Consider the following 16,785-nt stretch of genomic DNA (forward strand, 5'->3'; position numbering starts at 1 on the left):
ATTGTCTTCCCTGACTAGCAGTAGCTCTCCATGGTTTCAGACAGGGGTCTCTTCCAGTCTCGCCTAGAGATGCCAAGCATTGAATCTGGGATCTTTTGCATGCAAAAGGTGTGTTCTGTCTTTGAGCTCCAGCTCCAGACTTGCTCGTTCTTGCTGCAAATAGGCAAAAGATATGTCACTTGAAGATAGATGACACTGAAATAAATTACTGGGATCCAGTTTTTATTTATTTATTTATTTATTTTATTTATTTTGTATCCCACCCTTCCTCCCAGCCAGAGCCTAGGGCGGCAAACAAAGCACTAAAACACTTTAAAACATAAAAAAAACAGATCTTAAAATACATTAAAACAAAAGAGCATTAAAAACATTTTAAAAAACTGTAAAAAAGGATTAAAACATTATTAAAAAACATATTAAACAATTTTGACACAGATGCAGACTGGGATAGGTCTCAACTTAAAAGGCTTGTTGAAAGAGGAAAGTCTTCAAAAGGTGCCAAAAAGATAGCAGAGATGGCACCTGCCTAATATTCAAAGGGAGGGAATTCCACAGTAGGTGCTGTCACACTAAAGGTCTGTTTCCTATATTGTACAGAACGAACCTCCTGATAAGATGGTATCTGCAGGAGGCCCTCACCTGCAGAGCGCAGTGATTGTCTGGTCATATAAGGGGTAAGACGGTCTTTCAGGTATCCGGGTCCCGAGCTGTATAGGGCTTTGTACGCCAAAACTAGAACCTTGAACTTGGCCCGGTAGCAAATGGGCAGCCAGTTTTTTTTAATCTTCATTGTTGGTTAAACGGCCAAATAAAGGGCTGCTAGACATTTTGTAATCACACAGTAGGAGAGATACGTCCAAGAAATCCTTGCAACGGAGTAAATGATGCTGGGGGTACATTGCTTGGATTGCTTGCATTATGCATTCTGGTTCGCGGCTGATGGGATAAAGCAGTTGTTGGGGCCAGACCTTTTAAGGGGCATACTGACAGGCAGCTACTACCACCATCTTGCATGTGTACTTGGCCCAGCATGGTGGAATACATTCTTTCCTGATGAAGATGTAAATAATATATTTAATGCATTAGGATTGAGCAAACACATGGAGGTTTTCTGATCAGTGAAATGGATAGGACAGTCACTGTCTTTGGGAAAAGATTCTAGGAGAATGTTTCTTCCGAATGGGATCACGAGTGTGAGAAGAGGGGTTTGAATCCAGTTTTAGAATAAATGCTTAATCTAATGTTCAACTGCTTTAAACTTCTAAAACTGCTTCTATAGTGTTTGTAATGGAACTGTGATTTGAATTTAGCAATGATTCCATAAAGACCTGAGCAACTGCAGATTAGTAGTCCATCCTACACTTTAGACTGGATAAACACAACAGAGCACTCTGGAAGGAAAAACCAGGGAGTGCTTTAGCTGTAGGTATATATGGGATATATACCTTGGAGGTCACTGATTCATAGGGTCGCCATAAGTCGTAATCGACTTGAAGGCACATAACAACAACATATATGGGATACTGAGGTGCTGAGGGCTGCGTCAAACATTCCACTGAATATGTGTAGGCAGCTGCAGCCTATCCTGGCCAGACAAGTCTACCTGTGTGGTAAGCTGTGTTTGCACATGCTTTACCCTTTTTTTAGGTGTGTGCTTGTAAAAATCTTAGGTGCACACTAGAGATGGGATCCGCTTTTTAGTTCTGATCCAGTTGCAGTCCATCAAACTGGAATTCTGTTCCATCCCATCTTTGTTTGTTTCTGCTATCTTCTGCTTTTATCTGGTTTAAGTTTGTGTGTGTGTGTGTGTGTGTGTGTGTGTGAGAGAGAGAGAGAGAGAGAGAGAGAGAGAGAGATGAGCGGGGAGGGGAAAGGAACAAGGAAGAAGGACATTTAAATGGTTAATACTAGAGAGTAAAAGGCAAGCCAAGAGAGTCTTGCCCACATTAAAGAAATTTTCTAGGCTCACCTTTTAATCTCTGTAGTATTAACCCTTTAAATGTTGACAGATAGGTTGGTGATTTTTTTTCCTAGCAGAGAGAGAGGCTATGCTTGGCTCGTTCCTCTCTATTTGGACTTGGAAGTGTGGAAGAGACGGTGGCAAAGAAAGAGAGAGCTGTATAAATTATTGCTGTGCTTGTGAGTAAAATCAGTACAAGAACAAAGAAAGTATCGTTATATTTAAGGTTTTTTTTTAATCCAATGTCCAGGGAAAGCCACTGAACTCAGTGCAAAAATGATGTTCTAAAATTCTCTAATTTGCTGGCCTTTGTAATCCTCAGACCTTGGTGTCTGTTTCTGAAATTCCAGGCTCAGATTCTCCATAATCTGAGGCTGCAGCTGGACATTATGGGAGATGTATAGCTGCCACTGAAATCGGCTTCACATCTCTGTCCCTGAGTAAGACCTGGTAATACAAAATAGGGGAAAGGAAGGAGAAACCTCAGGGCTGCCATCACATATCTTAAGTAACATCCATCTTGTGCATGGATTCCAAAACCATACATTTGCTTTCAGAAGCACAAAGTCTTCTATATTTTCTGCTGTGTGCTCATTTGCATTCTGCTGTACTAGTAGGCAGTATGTATAACAGCTGACCTTTAAGATAATACACTCATGTTCACTTTAAATCTGAAGGAACTCTACATATAACCACAGGACTGATTCAAGGCCACGCACATGCCTTGAATTGGGCATGAAGCTATAATACAGATTAAAAAAAAGGAAACCAGTAATTTACAGCCCTAATCAATGGACAAAGTGTGTCTATTGAACTTTTTTGGGGGGAAAAAAGGGAAGTTAAATATTTCAGTGACAATCCTGAGTAGCTACTGTTGACATTAAAATGCAAGGATTAAAATGATATCTGCATTGAAATGCTAACAAGTACAATGATTTAGGCTATGTGCCCTGCTGCTAATTATTATGCATAGCTTGCACATAACATAAATAGTTGTAACCTTTGTGTGAAGAGCAAAGTCAGGAAATGTTAATCCATAGGGAAGTGATCACTTCTCAGTAACTTCCCCAGCACAACTCTCCATCTAATTTTTTGCTTGTTCTGATGTTCTCTAGTCCAGGCAAAAAGATGGGAGGGAAAGACTTTCTGCAGCTGTGTCTGTACAGTGTTTTATTATGCTGTATGGGCATGTGAGTGAAACTGAATTCCGTAAGAGTACTTCAGTAAGAGCTGTATCACAATATCATGAAGCACATCGGTTGGAGATATAGGAAGTAAGAAGGAACAGATTTCTTAAATCAGCTGGCAGAATGCCCACCATCACAAAAAGACAGGTGGTGTTGGCAGCAAGGGGAGGATTTAGAGAGGCACTGCACCCCCTTCCACATGATCTTTAGAAGTTGGTGCCCAGGCCTCTCTGGAGCACAGTCTAGACAGGGACATGCACATGTTTTTGATTCAAAATAAAAGTGGCCAGTTTAAGCCGTTGCATAACACACAACATAACAGGTAGTTTGGCCCTCAAACCATGAAGTTACTGGTTTAAGGTACAGAGTCGCTGACAAAATTAAATCCCCTGCCTCACCTGTGTCTTTTGTCTTTCCTTTGCAGCAGACACAAATGAAAAATTTCTTTCTGTTTTTGGTTGCTCTTGACAGCTTCTGATCTAGTTCCAGTTGTTCTTTTAACATTAGCACTGCTGAGATAATAAATCAGACACTTTGTTTTATATGCAAAAAATAAAAGTAATTGTGCATGGTTTTGGTAACAAGCTGGAAGGAAGGTGGCATTTATGCAAGGCTTCTTTACAGTCAATCTAATCCAAATCCCCTAGACTGCTGTGCAACTTCCCCCCTACTTAGTCTCTACAATTAATAACCATGTTTATTGTTAGGATTTAAAAACTTCTCTGCAAGTAAATGAGTTCTCCCTCCCCTAATTTCCTATCTCTGTTCAGGCGCTGTGCTGATTAATGTCATTAGAGACAGTAACTCCTGTTCTTATGGTATTCTGGAGTTAGATAATGAATGACCTCTTCTCATTCAAATATCTCAAGAGTTGTAGTTTTGACATTCCTACCGCATAAAGGGTATGTTTAGTCCCATTCTTTAAGGAACAGAGGGAGCTGCCTTATACTGAGCCACACCATTGTCTACACTACTGGATTTTACGTGGAGACTCTGGGTTTTGGGGGTCCTCCCCAGGTCGTTGTGGGATTCACTATGGGAGTGGGTGGGGTGTAGGAGTGCTTTCCACCATTCAGCTGCTTACCTTCACCGTTCTTAAAGGGCCTCCAATCTTTTCCCAGACTGGGCCAGACGACCAGCTGGGGAAAACAGAAGGGATTGTATTTAGGGTTGCCAGGCTCAGGGCCTGAGAATGATTCTGTATCTTAAAGAGAAGAGAAAATTCAGCCAAGTGCAGGTTTTCTTGCAACACTGTAATGGGAAAAACCACAAGGGGGAAGGGAGAATTCCACCTTGTGGTTTTTCCCATTACAGTGTTGCAAGAAAACCTGCACTTGGCTGAATTTTCTCTTCTCTTTAAGATACAGAATCATTCTCAGGCCCTGAGCCTGGCAACCCTAATTATATTGCCTTTTCAGTTTTCCTACTAGGCCTCTACAGTTCATAGCCCCTAGGCTATGCAGTCTGCCCACTGTGTATTGAAGCTTGACAGGCACCTCACAATCCCACTGTTTTTGAGGCTAGCTTGGGCCCAACCTCACTTCCCAGAGGGTTTATTAAACACCTGGTGGTAGATCATAATAAACGTTTGAGATGATGTGTATTTCCCCGGGGGCTTCTTCTTTTGCCGGTCTGTTCTATTAATATTAACAACAGAGAGGGAGATGTTCTCTATGGATTATATAAATAGAATGTGTGTAAAACTTCATTTATTTCACTTCTCTTTCATTTTAACATGCTTTTTGTAATAGCATCCAACTCCTAGCTTTTGAGTTCTTTCAATAAATACCTCTTTTGCTCCTCATTGCCATTCAAGCCTTATTTATTATTTTCCAGCTTACATTCTTTTCTATGCTGAGCAGAGAATTTTCCTTTTACATTTTCCTTTTTGTGGGCTTCCCCTCTGAGTTATCATCTTTTCTGGGTCTCTCTGTTCTTGCCTACTTGTAGGAAAAACTTTTCTCTCTCATATATCTGGATCCCTTGGTAGACATAAAAGCTGCAGCCCTCCAATGACTTGTGAACTTATAAATCCTGTTGACTTCAATGGGATTTACAAGTGCCTTCAAGATCATTTGGAATAGTGGGAGATTTGAAGTAGAAGGAATAATAAAATACAGAGAAAACAGAGTGTGTAAGCATAAACCATGTCTAGAATAAAGGAAGCATCTGATTAGTGGAAGTTTGGATACGGTAAAAAATTATATTGTTTGGTATTATGAATTATAGTTTGTTTGCTGACTACAAAATGGAATAGTCTCCCATCTGACTATGCACAGAGCTGGATATAATATATTCCCATTTTTTCCAGAAAAACTGGCAGTTTTGGTGGGTAAGAAATTACTCCCAATAAATACCAGCATTATGCAAATATTTGCCACCACTTCAGCACCCTCTTTGGCATCATTGTGTCTAGCGCTGAAGTTTCAAACAGTTTCAGGGAATAGTACATGAAATCTATTGCTGAAAGGGGGAGTGGGTTTTTTGGGGTGGATGAAATCAATTGATTGGTGGAGGGGGGTAAAGCGGGCTTATCCTGATAGGATGAAATGGAGTGCCCCCATCCCATGTTTCTTCTTTAACAACAACAATAACAACAACAACTTTGCGTCCGCATGAAGCTGTAAGTAACAGCCCAAAGGCATGCGTGTTTACCACAGTGTCCCAATAAGAACAATGCTGTATCACAGTGTACAGTGTAGCATTTTCCCTAGCGGTGTGATGGCAAAAACAATAGCTGGCAAAGTGTCAGCAAAGATTTTGTTTCTTGTTTTTGTAAAGGAAGTGGGGAAACCCCACCTCCTCTTAGCTGGGAAGGCCCCCTGCCCATACCCAGATTAATTGATTTTACCAAGACCCACAAGAAAATTGCTGAAAATGTTCTTTATGTTTACAGCCATTAAATAGCTCTGCAAATGTAGAGAGGATTTTTTCGCGTAGATTCGTGCAGTTGATTCCAATCCCATTCCTTTGATGACAGCTATAACCCAAGCCAATGATATCTGGTCAAAAAGAAAATAAAGAAAACTGTGTTCATTTTAGGATGAAATGCTGCTAAAGCAAAGTAATTTCAGGGTTAACTGTTTTTAAATCCAGTATTTTAATTCTACTCTCCCCCCCCCAAAAAAAAATCCCCTGCAAGAATCATGGATTTCCATAGCTATGGATTCCTTTTGTATTCTTCTTTCTCATTTCTGTTTTTTTTTTAAATAGATGGTCACTTCATTTTTAGATGACTTTAAAGGGGGATGAGACAAATTTATGGAGAATCAGGGTGCTTTCATACATGGGGCTAATAGTGCTAGTTTAACGGAATAATAAGGTAGTGCTTCATTCCGGATTTCAAAAATCCCTTTCACACTGCAGTACCTGTTATACTGGCATTTTGCGTGACAGTCTTTCACACAGGTCTTCACCTACCGGTTTGAGGCCTGTTCTTTCGGTGCGTGGGGGGGTTTGAAGGAGGTGCAATAGCGATCGCGATCAGCTGAGAGGCGGGCCAGCACAGCAGCAGAGGCTCTGGTTAAGCAGCAGCAGCATAGGCTTCTCTCCAGGAGCAGCTGGGATCGGCTAGGAGGCACCGCGGTGGCAGTTGGTAAGGGCAGGAACACACTGCATGCTGGGATGGCTGTCATGTGAGCAGCGGCAGTAGCGCAAAACTCCCGCAATCTTCCAGGTTCCCAGCCTGCTATCGGAATTTTCCCGGTGTCATTTATTGTGGAATTTAGCGCAAAACTTCCACTACATTCCACCAGAATTCCGAAGCTACCCGTTATGTCGTGTGAAAGCTCAAATTTTATGCGCAAATTAACAGTAAATAAATCGTCAGAATAACGGAATAAAGTGCAGTGTGAAAGCACCCTCAGTCTACCAATAGCTCCTAGTTATGATGGCTATATATAGCCTCTAGACCCAGAGGCAATATGCCCATGAATACCAGCTGCTGGGAAGAAGCAACAGGAGAGGGCTATTGTCTTCATGTCCTGCTTGTGGGCTTCCTGGGGTCATCTGATCCAGCAGGACTCTTTTCAATGTTCTTACAAGAGAATGTAAAGGATACTTAACTTGCACCTGTAGCCCTGTGGGAGCTACTTCCTTGTAGTGTGATTTCATGCAGCTTCAGTATCATGCAACTGCTGCACTTTAGGACAAGATTGATATTTTGAAGGAAAGACCCTACCCACACTGGCTATGGGGGATCTCACCACAGGGAAACAGCTCCTATGTGGCTACATGTATATGTGAAGGTGACAAATATTGGCCCACACCAATTGTACTATTCAGTGGGTTTTACTTCATTGAAAAATGCTGTGTGTTAATAGCATTATGAATGTGCTTAATTTCCCCTCTGAACGGTGCTTAAATGTGCTTAACTTTTGCTGGACCATGCCCATTGTTTTAATGAAGTATATATCTTCGAGTGAGACCTAAAATAGTGAGTCATGAGCCTATAGTACAAGGTGTGTGAGTGTGTATTTAATAAAAGGGCTAAATGCCCTGGGTAACAGAGGGATGGATTATAATGGAAATGTCCTTTCCAGCAGTGCTGCTGTTATATAAACATCATTAAGTCTCCATTCTCATGGAACAATTGGCGTAGAGAATATTTACATATATAGTACTATAGCATGTCTTACAGAATCCCTCCAGGTAACAGTGAAATGATAGTTTCATGAGGAAAATAATGTGACATTATTTTAATATACCCATGCTGAATTAAGACCAGAGAGGCTAAGGCAAAGGATTGTCATAATACTTCTGTATATTATCTTAAAAAGCATTTGGCTTTCCTGTTTAACTGTTAGTTTGAAGGTTGCTGAGAGACTGGCAGAGGATATAGAAATCAGAGGATTTTTTTTTTGTCTCAGGACTTCTGCTGTCATACTAATACACAGTTAAGGTTTATTCATTTTTTGCATCTGAAAATATAGCTGATATTCAGTCCTGCATAAATTTTTAAACTTAAAATACCTTTTTCCGGTAATGTGGTTGAATGTTTCAGCCATGACTAGTACTAGTACTTGTCAAGGTCAGGCAGTTTCCCAGGGCCTATGGAGTTTTGAATAAACCTTCGATCACCTGACATGATCTGTAATCTGTCCTTTCACTTATTTTGATGCTGAACCAGAAAGAGGGTAGATTAAGGATTATGGAAATGAGTGAGCAGTGAATTCTTGTTACAGGAAGGTCAGTCAGACCTCTTGTCCTGGGGGAGGAGGCATGGAGAGCTCTCTTCCTGCAGTCTGTTCTACCACTTCAGGACTCTACCACATTCTTTCATCTGGGAACAGCTTAGCCTCTCCGTCTCTTGGGAGCAAGTGATGCGAATGAATAGGGAGAGAAAAAGGTGGAGTTTTGTGAGGAAGATTGAGGGTGAGTCCAGGGAAATTATAGATTCAGCTAGAGATTTTAGTACCATGGACATCAAGGGAGCTGTTGTGGTGAACTGCAGCGTATGTGCCATGTTGGTATTTCTGCATGCAAGCTATTATCCTTGCTAGAGAAACGACCTTGTTTCCTTCTGCTCCAGTTTATCAGGTAGAAATAACTTTTTTTAGATAGTCTCCTCAAAGATGCTCTTCTGAAAGGGTACCAGAAGGAGGAGATTTCCAAAGATGAGGAAGAAAACAAAAGGCAAAGAGGCAGTTGTGTGGAAGAATATGATTTACAGGACTTGAAAAACAGGAAATATTCTGTGTCATTGGAACTATGCAACACAGAGCTTTTCCCAGAGAGGATTCCCCTGATCCATCTGAAGAGCTATTACCTCATGTTCCATGGAATATTGGAGAGGGTAGACAGTTCCCTATGAATGGGAGGAATCAAACTACTACCCCGAGTAGGAGGAGCGATGTGATGGTGGTCAAAGACTGTCTGCTGTGTGGGTCAGAGGCAGTTATGTGCAGATCTGACATATCATCTCAGGAAATATGTTGCTTCCTGGAGTGGAGATACTGTTAAGACTCATCAAATCCACTGACTGCCCCTGTGCACTGCCCATTCCTGCTGGTCCATGTGGTAATGAATGATGACCACGGTATCCTTTTAGATCACCTGGAGAGTTTGGGATTGGGAGGCACAGTTCTACGGTGGTTCCAGTCCTTTCTCTCTGATAGGCGCCAACAGGTAGCATTGGGTGATGAGGTTTCAGACCCTTGGCCTCTCAATTGTGGTGTGCCACAGGGTTCTATCCTCTCTCCCATGCTATTTAACATCTATGTAAAGCTGCTGGGAGAGATCATCAGGAGATTTGGACTGCAGTGTCATCAATATGCAGATGACACTCAGCTCTATCTCTCATTCAAGTCTTCACCGGAGAGGGCTGTGGAGACCATGTCCAAGTGCCTGGAATCCGTGAGTGGATGGATGGGCAGGAACAGGTTGAAGTTGAACCCTGATAAGACCGAGGTACTACTTGTGGGAGACAAGGGAGGGTTAGGAGATGTTGACCTGGTATTTGATGGGGTGAGGTTGCCCCTACAGGACCAGGTCCGCAGCCTCGGGGTTGTTCTTGATTCCAGGCTGTCCATGGAGGCTCAAATTTCGGCTGTGAGCCGGGCAGCTTGGTATCAATTACATCTTATACGTAGGCTGCAACCCTACCTCCCTGTTCAACAGCTTCCACTCGTGGTGCATGCCCTGGTCACCTCTCGTCTGGACTACTGTAATGCGCTCTACGTGGGGTTACCCTTGAAAACGACCCGGAAATTACAACTTGTACAGAATGCAGCGGCGCGCTTACTTACCAACAGCCGCCGCCGGGACCACATTACTCCAGTATTATTTGATCTACACTGGCTACTGGTTTTTTTCCGGGCCCGATTCAAGGTGTTGGTTTTAACCTTTAAAACCCTGTATGGTTTCAGTCCAGCTTACCTGAAAGAGCGCCTCCACCGCCACCAACTATGCCGCCCAACTAGATCAGCCACACAAGGCCTTCTCTCAATCCCGCCAACCAAAATAGTTAGGTTGGTGGGTACTAGGGAGAGAGCCTTTTCTGTGGTGGCCTCCACTCTCTGGAACTCCCTCCCATGTGACCTTCAACATGCCCCTTCCCTAGAGGTATTCCGCAAGGCCCTGAAGACATGGCTATTCCAACAGGCCTTTGAGGTCCTTGGGAAGGGTAAATCTCCTTGATCTTGTCATCGTATGCTGTTAATATAATTGTTTTTATATGTATTGATGACTGTCCTACATTTTTATTTACTGTTATTAATATGACTGCATTGTTATTGTTGTATTTTATCTCATTTTAATGTACGTCGCCTAGAGTGGCCATTTGCCAGATAGGCGACAAACAAATTAAATATATTATTATTATTATTATTATTATTATTATTATTATTATTATTATATAGCCAGAAGAAATCTTGAATGGATCTCCAAAGATTGTGAGGCTCTGAGTAGGAAAGTGAAAGATTTGGGGGGCCAAGGGGTGTTTTCCTCACTGTTGAAGGCCAGGGCATTAGTAGAGAAAGCAAGATACTGGAAATTATATGTAGACAGTGTCAATGGAAAGATGTGCTTTCTTGGACCCTGGCCTATGCTACTAAAATGAAGGACACTTTGCAGGAGATCAGGTGGATCTTATGAGAACTGAGAAGAACCTGTTTGGGAGGAGCCCTGAAAACCTGATCAAGAGAGCTTTATACTATATCCTGTGTGGGAGGGAGGCAAAGCTGAGAATTAACTACTGAGGCAAGTATCAGGGACAAAAACATGTATGACAAAGGTAGAAGCAGAACAGTGTGTGTGTGTGTGGGGGGGGGGCTTGGTAATATATGTAATGTTACGCTGCAGAAGCTTAGTATCCAGAACAAGAAAAGTAATACTTCTACTCTATTCTTCACTGGTCAGGCCGCATCTGGAGTACTGTGTCCGTTCTGGGCACCACATTTTAAGAAGGACATTGACAAACTGGAGTGTGTCCTTTGCTCTAATTGAAAAGCAGCTTGGAGGTGATTTTTGAGGAGAAGCATGGGGGGGTGAGGGGGTACTTAGCCCTTTTCCTGTCTACCATGTTTGTGCTCCACATCACTACTGAAATGCTTCACTCTCTCCTGTGGGGGACCAAATGCATGTCTGTGGCATGTACCTAGAACCCCACAAGGTGGAAAGCAGCTGGAGAGGGGGATGGTTTTAAAACTGAGAATGACTAGACAGGGAAAGAGTTTCCCTGCGGCTTGTCTGCTCCAAATCTCCTTCATCCAAAGGGGCTTTTTCCTAGGAAAAACAGTTTTTGGGTTTTTGTTGTACACATACGATCCTGCACTTTGATTGCTTATCTGGGTAAATTTCATAGAGCTTGTTTTCAATGCAGTCAGAGCCTGGTTGAAGCCTTTAAAACAGGAGGCATTAATCTGGTCTCATAGTTTTGTATTGGAACTTATGTGTCAGTTTTTCTCATGAATCACGTAGGAAGACAATGAGTGCAGAAAAAAAGAGGCGCTTACTTATCTTTTAGTATGAAAAAGATTTACAGGATGAATTACAATCACACAATCCTATAACTAAGTTGCACCAAATTGTAGCCTGAAATGAAAACCTGGGTCATATTTTGAGGTTCCGGCCTAGAGAAAACATCCTGGGATTTCAAGGGAAACAGGAAGTAGTTTCAAGAAAGCAATTGTGGTGTTAGGGAGGTTCTGAACATCTCTGCCTGGGGCCCACATTTTTTTAAAAAATGGTCAAACTGGTCTCTGGATGTTATCGTATGCCCCATCAGCACTGAATGTCCTGTTAGGAGTCCAGGGTAAGCTGAGAAGACCTAGGCTAGAGTTTTTACCAGAATTTGCCTAAATAGGATGTATTTCTAATTCTATTTAATATATTTCCAAAGCTACCTTATATTTAGAGAGACACAGAAAACTTGCAAAAATGAACATGGTCAAACACTCTCTGAAAATGACAAGGGCTCTTGCTTTCATAAATTCACAACCAGACATTTGGGAATCTTTATTTCGTTCCATTCTACTGTGAAAGTAATTTGCTGGAAAAAATAATTGCTTCCCTTTAGAGCACTTTTAAAAAATCAAAACACACAGCAACGATTGAGGACTCTTCTGTAGAGTACCTGCTTCGACAAGAGAGTGACATTTGAGTTAATTAATTTTGTGACAATATTGTTAAAGAGAGAGTGACTTTTGTTGAGGGCTTGACAGCTTGTATTGCATTTTGAAAATAATTTTCATGAGAACAACCTACAGTAAAAGGTATTGCTATGATCAACCCCCCTTAGCTAATCTGTTATCTTCCTTGGTGCTCAGAAAGCAAATAGATACTTTGACTTTGAATGTTGTTTATTTTGAATCGTCAAGAACCAAATTATTAAGAAAAAAAAAGTAAGTATCTGAAAGAAGAGGAGTGTGCTGCTTCTGTATCCTCTTATTGCTGTCATTAATACAAAATGGCCACTGGGCTCCCTCCCCCCCCCTTTTTTTAAAAAACTGCTTTAAAGGTAAAGATGAAAAAAGAGGATCACAGAGCAATCCAACTCAGGGGAAGCCAGCAGAAGGGGTGCCGGTGGAAAGGTCTGTAGCATCCAATTGCCATTTGGAAGTCTCCGGGCTGGCTGACCATTGGCTCAGCCAGGAGCTGCTCATGGGGACTGGAAAATAAAAGCTGGCTGTCATGAATATCCCTACTGGAGAGTAATCACTCTCCATAGATTTCCATTGTAATTATTTTCTTAGACTGACCTTTTCCCCGGTGCAACTTTGACCTGCATTGGGACCTGCAGGAGTGCTCCCAGCCCAAGTTGGATGTGGCCTAAGTCCCTCCCTTGGACCCTCCTCTAGCACCCCCAGAACACCCCTTTTTTGGGCCTTACATTGGCTTCTGCCAGCTCCCTTTCCACTGGGCTGGGCTTTCCTGGTGGACCCCCAGCTGATCCAGCAGCTTCTGCCAGTGGAGCCTGGCTGAGCCAAGACCCTGCCGGATCAGCCAGGGGTCTGCCATAGCCACCTCCCCTCAGCCCAGCATAAATAGCATTTGGATTGCGCCCTCAGTCTGCTTGTGGTTCATATCAGTTTCATCTATGTTCAATAATAAGCCTGTCCCATTTTCTGTGACTTCATAAACTCCCCCAAATACCCTGCATGTAAGCTGAACACATTTGTCCCTGCAATATGTGCTTATGTGCTCAATTTTTGAGCCAAAACCTGCATTACAAAATTCAGAGAACTGCACTATCTGAAGAATAACGGCTTTTTTTATTCATGTCTCGGAGGTACAAATTAGGTCAGCTTGCTTAATTCTTCTCCATTCTCAACTAGAGCTAGTGAGTTTTTCTGTTTTTATTATATAATACAGTATTATATATGGTAATAAGGCTGGCATTTCTTAAATTTCTGATTACTGAAGTACACTTTGCCCCCCTGTAATAACAGTTAGGAACACATTTCACTCTTGCACCAAAAATATTTACTTGTAGAATGCGTAAGAGTAAGAACTGCCCCTCTGTTTCTGTTGAGTGTTCTGGGAATGCTGATAATTCTGCCATCTCTTTACATTTAGAGAGACTGGATGATCTAATTGTACTTGATGCAAAGGGATGGCTGAATTACCTGCTCAATGGGGGCTAACTCGAAGGAAGCCAAAACCAAAGCAATGAACTGTGCAGAGCCACCTCTCCTGTGTGAGTGGAGTCACAGGAGCCTCTCATTATTTAATCCAGGGCTGATCTGAAATGTTCCTCAGACTTCACAGTCCTGAGAAAAGGGACTCTATCTTTCAATGATTCTATAGGGGATTCAAAAGGGGAGAAAGGTATTTGCAGCATACTTATGCAACCTCATTGACATTAAATCTCCCCTGCCTTGTACCCAGCATTTATGTGACATCACTACAGAGGTGGCAGCAGCACTGTGGTTAAGAAGAGAGTTGCTAAGCAGTCAATCAGATTTGGCCATGTAAGGGCAAACAAGACCAATTTAGCACCAGTTATTGCCTGCAGCAATACCTGTTCAGAAAGAATTGTCCCTACTCTGAACTAGGGATGGGAGAGGAATTTGATTAATTCACATTTCATAGCAAACTTACCAAATCTGCACTTTCTGAAACAATACATGAATCAAAAAAGAAGTGTCCTTTAAAATTCACATGTATCTGAATTTTGCAGGGCAGTTCCCCAGCCAAGTAACATGTACAAAAATACACTAGGGCAAAGTGTGCATACATTAGTGAAAAATAACATAAAATGCATTATATTATTTGCTTTGCAAAAATGTGTATATTAAGCAGAATTACAAAATATAAATATTAGGTGAAACGTAAATGAAAATGCCGATAAATTTTCATGGAGAACTGAACTTCAGATTGGAAAAATGAGAAAGTGGAGAGAAACTGAAATTGACATGCTCACCAACCCCGAGTCTGAATTCACTTCGTTTTCTGTCAGAAAAGTTGTTAACAACTCACTTATTCCTAGACAGAAGAAATACTGGTCCTAGATAGTATTATGGGCCTGAGTACAATCCCCATAGCTCCCCTTTTCATTCTGAAAATGAGCGGCTATGAACATTTGTCACATTCCTCAGTTAAACAACGCATTTGTCATGGCACGCTCCCAATTCTGTCGTGTTTAAATGAGTTACCCCTCTCAAGTTTCACCCTACCACTTGGGTAAGTGTGGAGCAAGGTTTATGGCAACATTATAGGGTATACTTGCTTATGGTGACTTACAAAGTTTTTGAAATATATGTTTGTTAAAGAACATACAAGTAGTGGAAGAGCAGACAAACATCCATCTTTAAAGTAAAATGTTTAAGGCAGCAGCATCAACTCTCCCCCAAAACAACAGTGCTCACTTGTCAGTTTATGAACACACACTCAGGTAAGTTTTCCTTTCTCTGGTTACATTTAAAACTCCAAAACTGTTTCCTTCAGCCTTTACTCAAGCAGGTGGAGGTTCAACATCAGCCACTATGAAACAAGGTTTATGAAAGTCTAGAGGTATGACAGTTTTGCATAGCCAATTAGCATGCTTGCAACAGGGCTAGTAGAACATATGCTAAATGCAAATTAAATGTTAATACTGTAAAGGGTCTGGTAAAGACCATGCTGACGTTGTTGGGACTGTGCCAACGTATGGGGTCTCTGAATTGTAAATGTTGAAATTGGATTATGTCTGGTATGGTAACTCACCACGAGGAGCAAAGCAGAAGGTAATAATCTTGAATGAAAAGTGTGTATAATTCAGTAGTGGTGTCTCTTTTTTGAGCCACATATCAAGTTTCAAAAGTATTTGATAATGACATGCTTGCTGATACCACAGTGCATATTCCTTGGTGATGCTTTCACCTATAGTCTGCTGAGCAAGGGAGCAGGCGATAGCATAGCACAGGAGAAGCTGTTTTTGCTTATTATATTTGTTATGTCACTGTTTTATTATTTTTTGTTATTAGGAAATTGTTTTTGAGATGTATTTTTGTTCAGCTTACTGTAAGCCGCCTTGAGCACAATTTTATGTGGAAAGGCGGCATACAAATAAAATGATGAATGCATAACCAGGTCTATGCGTATAATTTTTAAAGGTAGGCCAAAACTTGCTTGCTATCTTTTCAGGTCCAATCATCTCATGTGAAAACAGGGAGCAAGTTTCTGTAGCTTTCTTGATGGCAGGAAAAATCTCCCTCACATTTCCAGGATGGAGTGGTATCCTTACCTTGCTTACATTTATGAGGTGGGTGAAGGTCTTACCTCTTTGTTCTGTACTTAAAAACAACACCTTTTCTGCAGCTTAAAAAGATCCTTGTGGCTCCCTGTATTTCCCAGCCCTCTAATTTACACTGACATTCCAAGAAATGCAATGGGACTGAGAAATGATGGAGCGCTGCAAAGCTAATTTTAAAGTGCATAGTGGGGGGGGGGGAGTCCTGGGAACCTACAGAAAGCTGCAGGGTCCTTTTTAAACTGTGAAAAAAGGGGAGCATGGCAGGGCGAGGAAGTTACGGAGAGATGTGACTTATTAAAAAAAGGTGTAGAACTAGGGTGAGGGGGGAAATTCCTTGCACACCTTGTAAACTGAACCAGGCTAAGGGCAGCACCAAGCCTAAAGGTTTTGGTGAAAGTTTGTTTGTTCCACAGTTTTTGGGGTCATCTTCTTCCCCCCCCAATTGATCCTCCCCCCATGGTCCAAACATTTCCAGCACTAATTAAATTTTCTCCTTCCTTTGAGGTTAAGAGATTTGTCTTAATGTATATTTCTGATGCCAATTATGAAAAATGTTGTAAGAACTAACTGCACATCCTGGGACCCACCAAGCCAAATGCAGCCCTCTATCCATGCCTTGTGGCCTGCCAAGTGCTCAACCAGCCTCCTGTTTTGGGGCTGGATCACATGGGAGCAAAAATCCGTATTGAATATGAAGCTTTTCCCATCGTAACAGAACTGAAAACATTGTTTTCCACAACCTTTCAACCCGCTGTTTCCCATTCACATTGTTAGCGTTCCTATCACAATGTTTAGTATCGCTGTTTCCTTGTGGCCTCACTCCCAAATCTGCATGTTTACTCCCTCCGGAGTATTGCTAATAGAGAAGGGGAGGGTTTCCCCGCATTGTTTCTTGTCAATTGCACGTTGAAGAGCATGGGGAGGAACCCGCCTTTTTAAAAGTACTTATGAAATGCCATTTTTAG

General features: G+C 41.8%; 1 long non-coding RNA gene across 1 annotated transcript in view; it reads left to right on the top strand.

Moving 5' to 3' along the window:
- LOC133364286 (uncharacterized) overlaps positions 1 to 16,785 on the top strand; it is an 85,182-nt gene that overhangs the window by 20,159 nt on the left and 48,238 nt on the right. Inside the window, exon 2 of the long non-coding RNA XR_009757903.1 lies at positions 15,712 to 15,829. This is a non-coding gene — a long non-coding RNA (uncharacterized LOC133364286). The remainder of the gene's footprint in view (positions 1 to 15,711; positions 15,830 to 16,785) is intronic.

Source organism: Rhineura floridana, chromosome 9 (genome assembly GCF_030035675.1).
Source record: "Rhineura floridana isolate rRhiFlo1 chromosome 9, rRhiFlo1.hap2, whole genome shotgun sequence".
Classification (NCBI taxonomy): domain Eukaryota; kingdom Metazoa; phylum Chordata; class Lepidosauria; order Squamata; family Rhineuridae; genus Rhineura; species Rhineura floridana.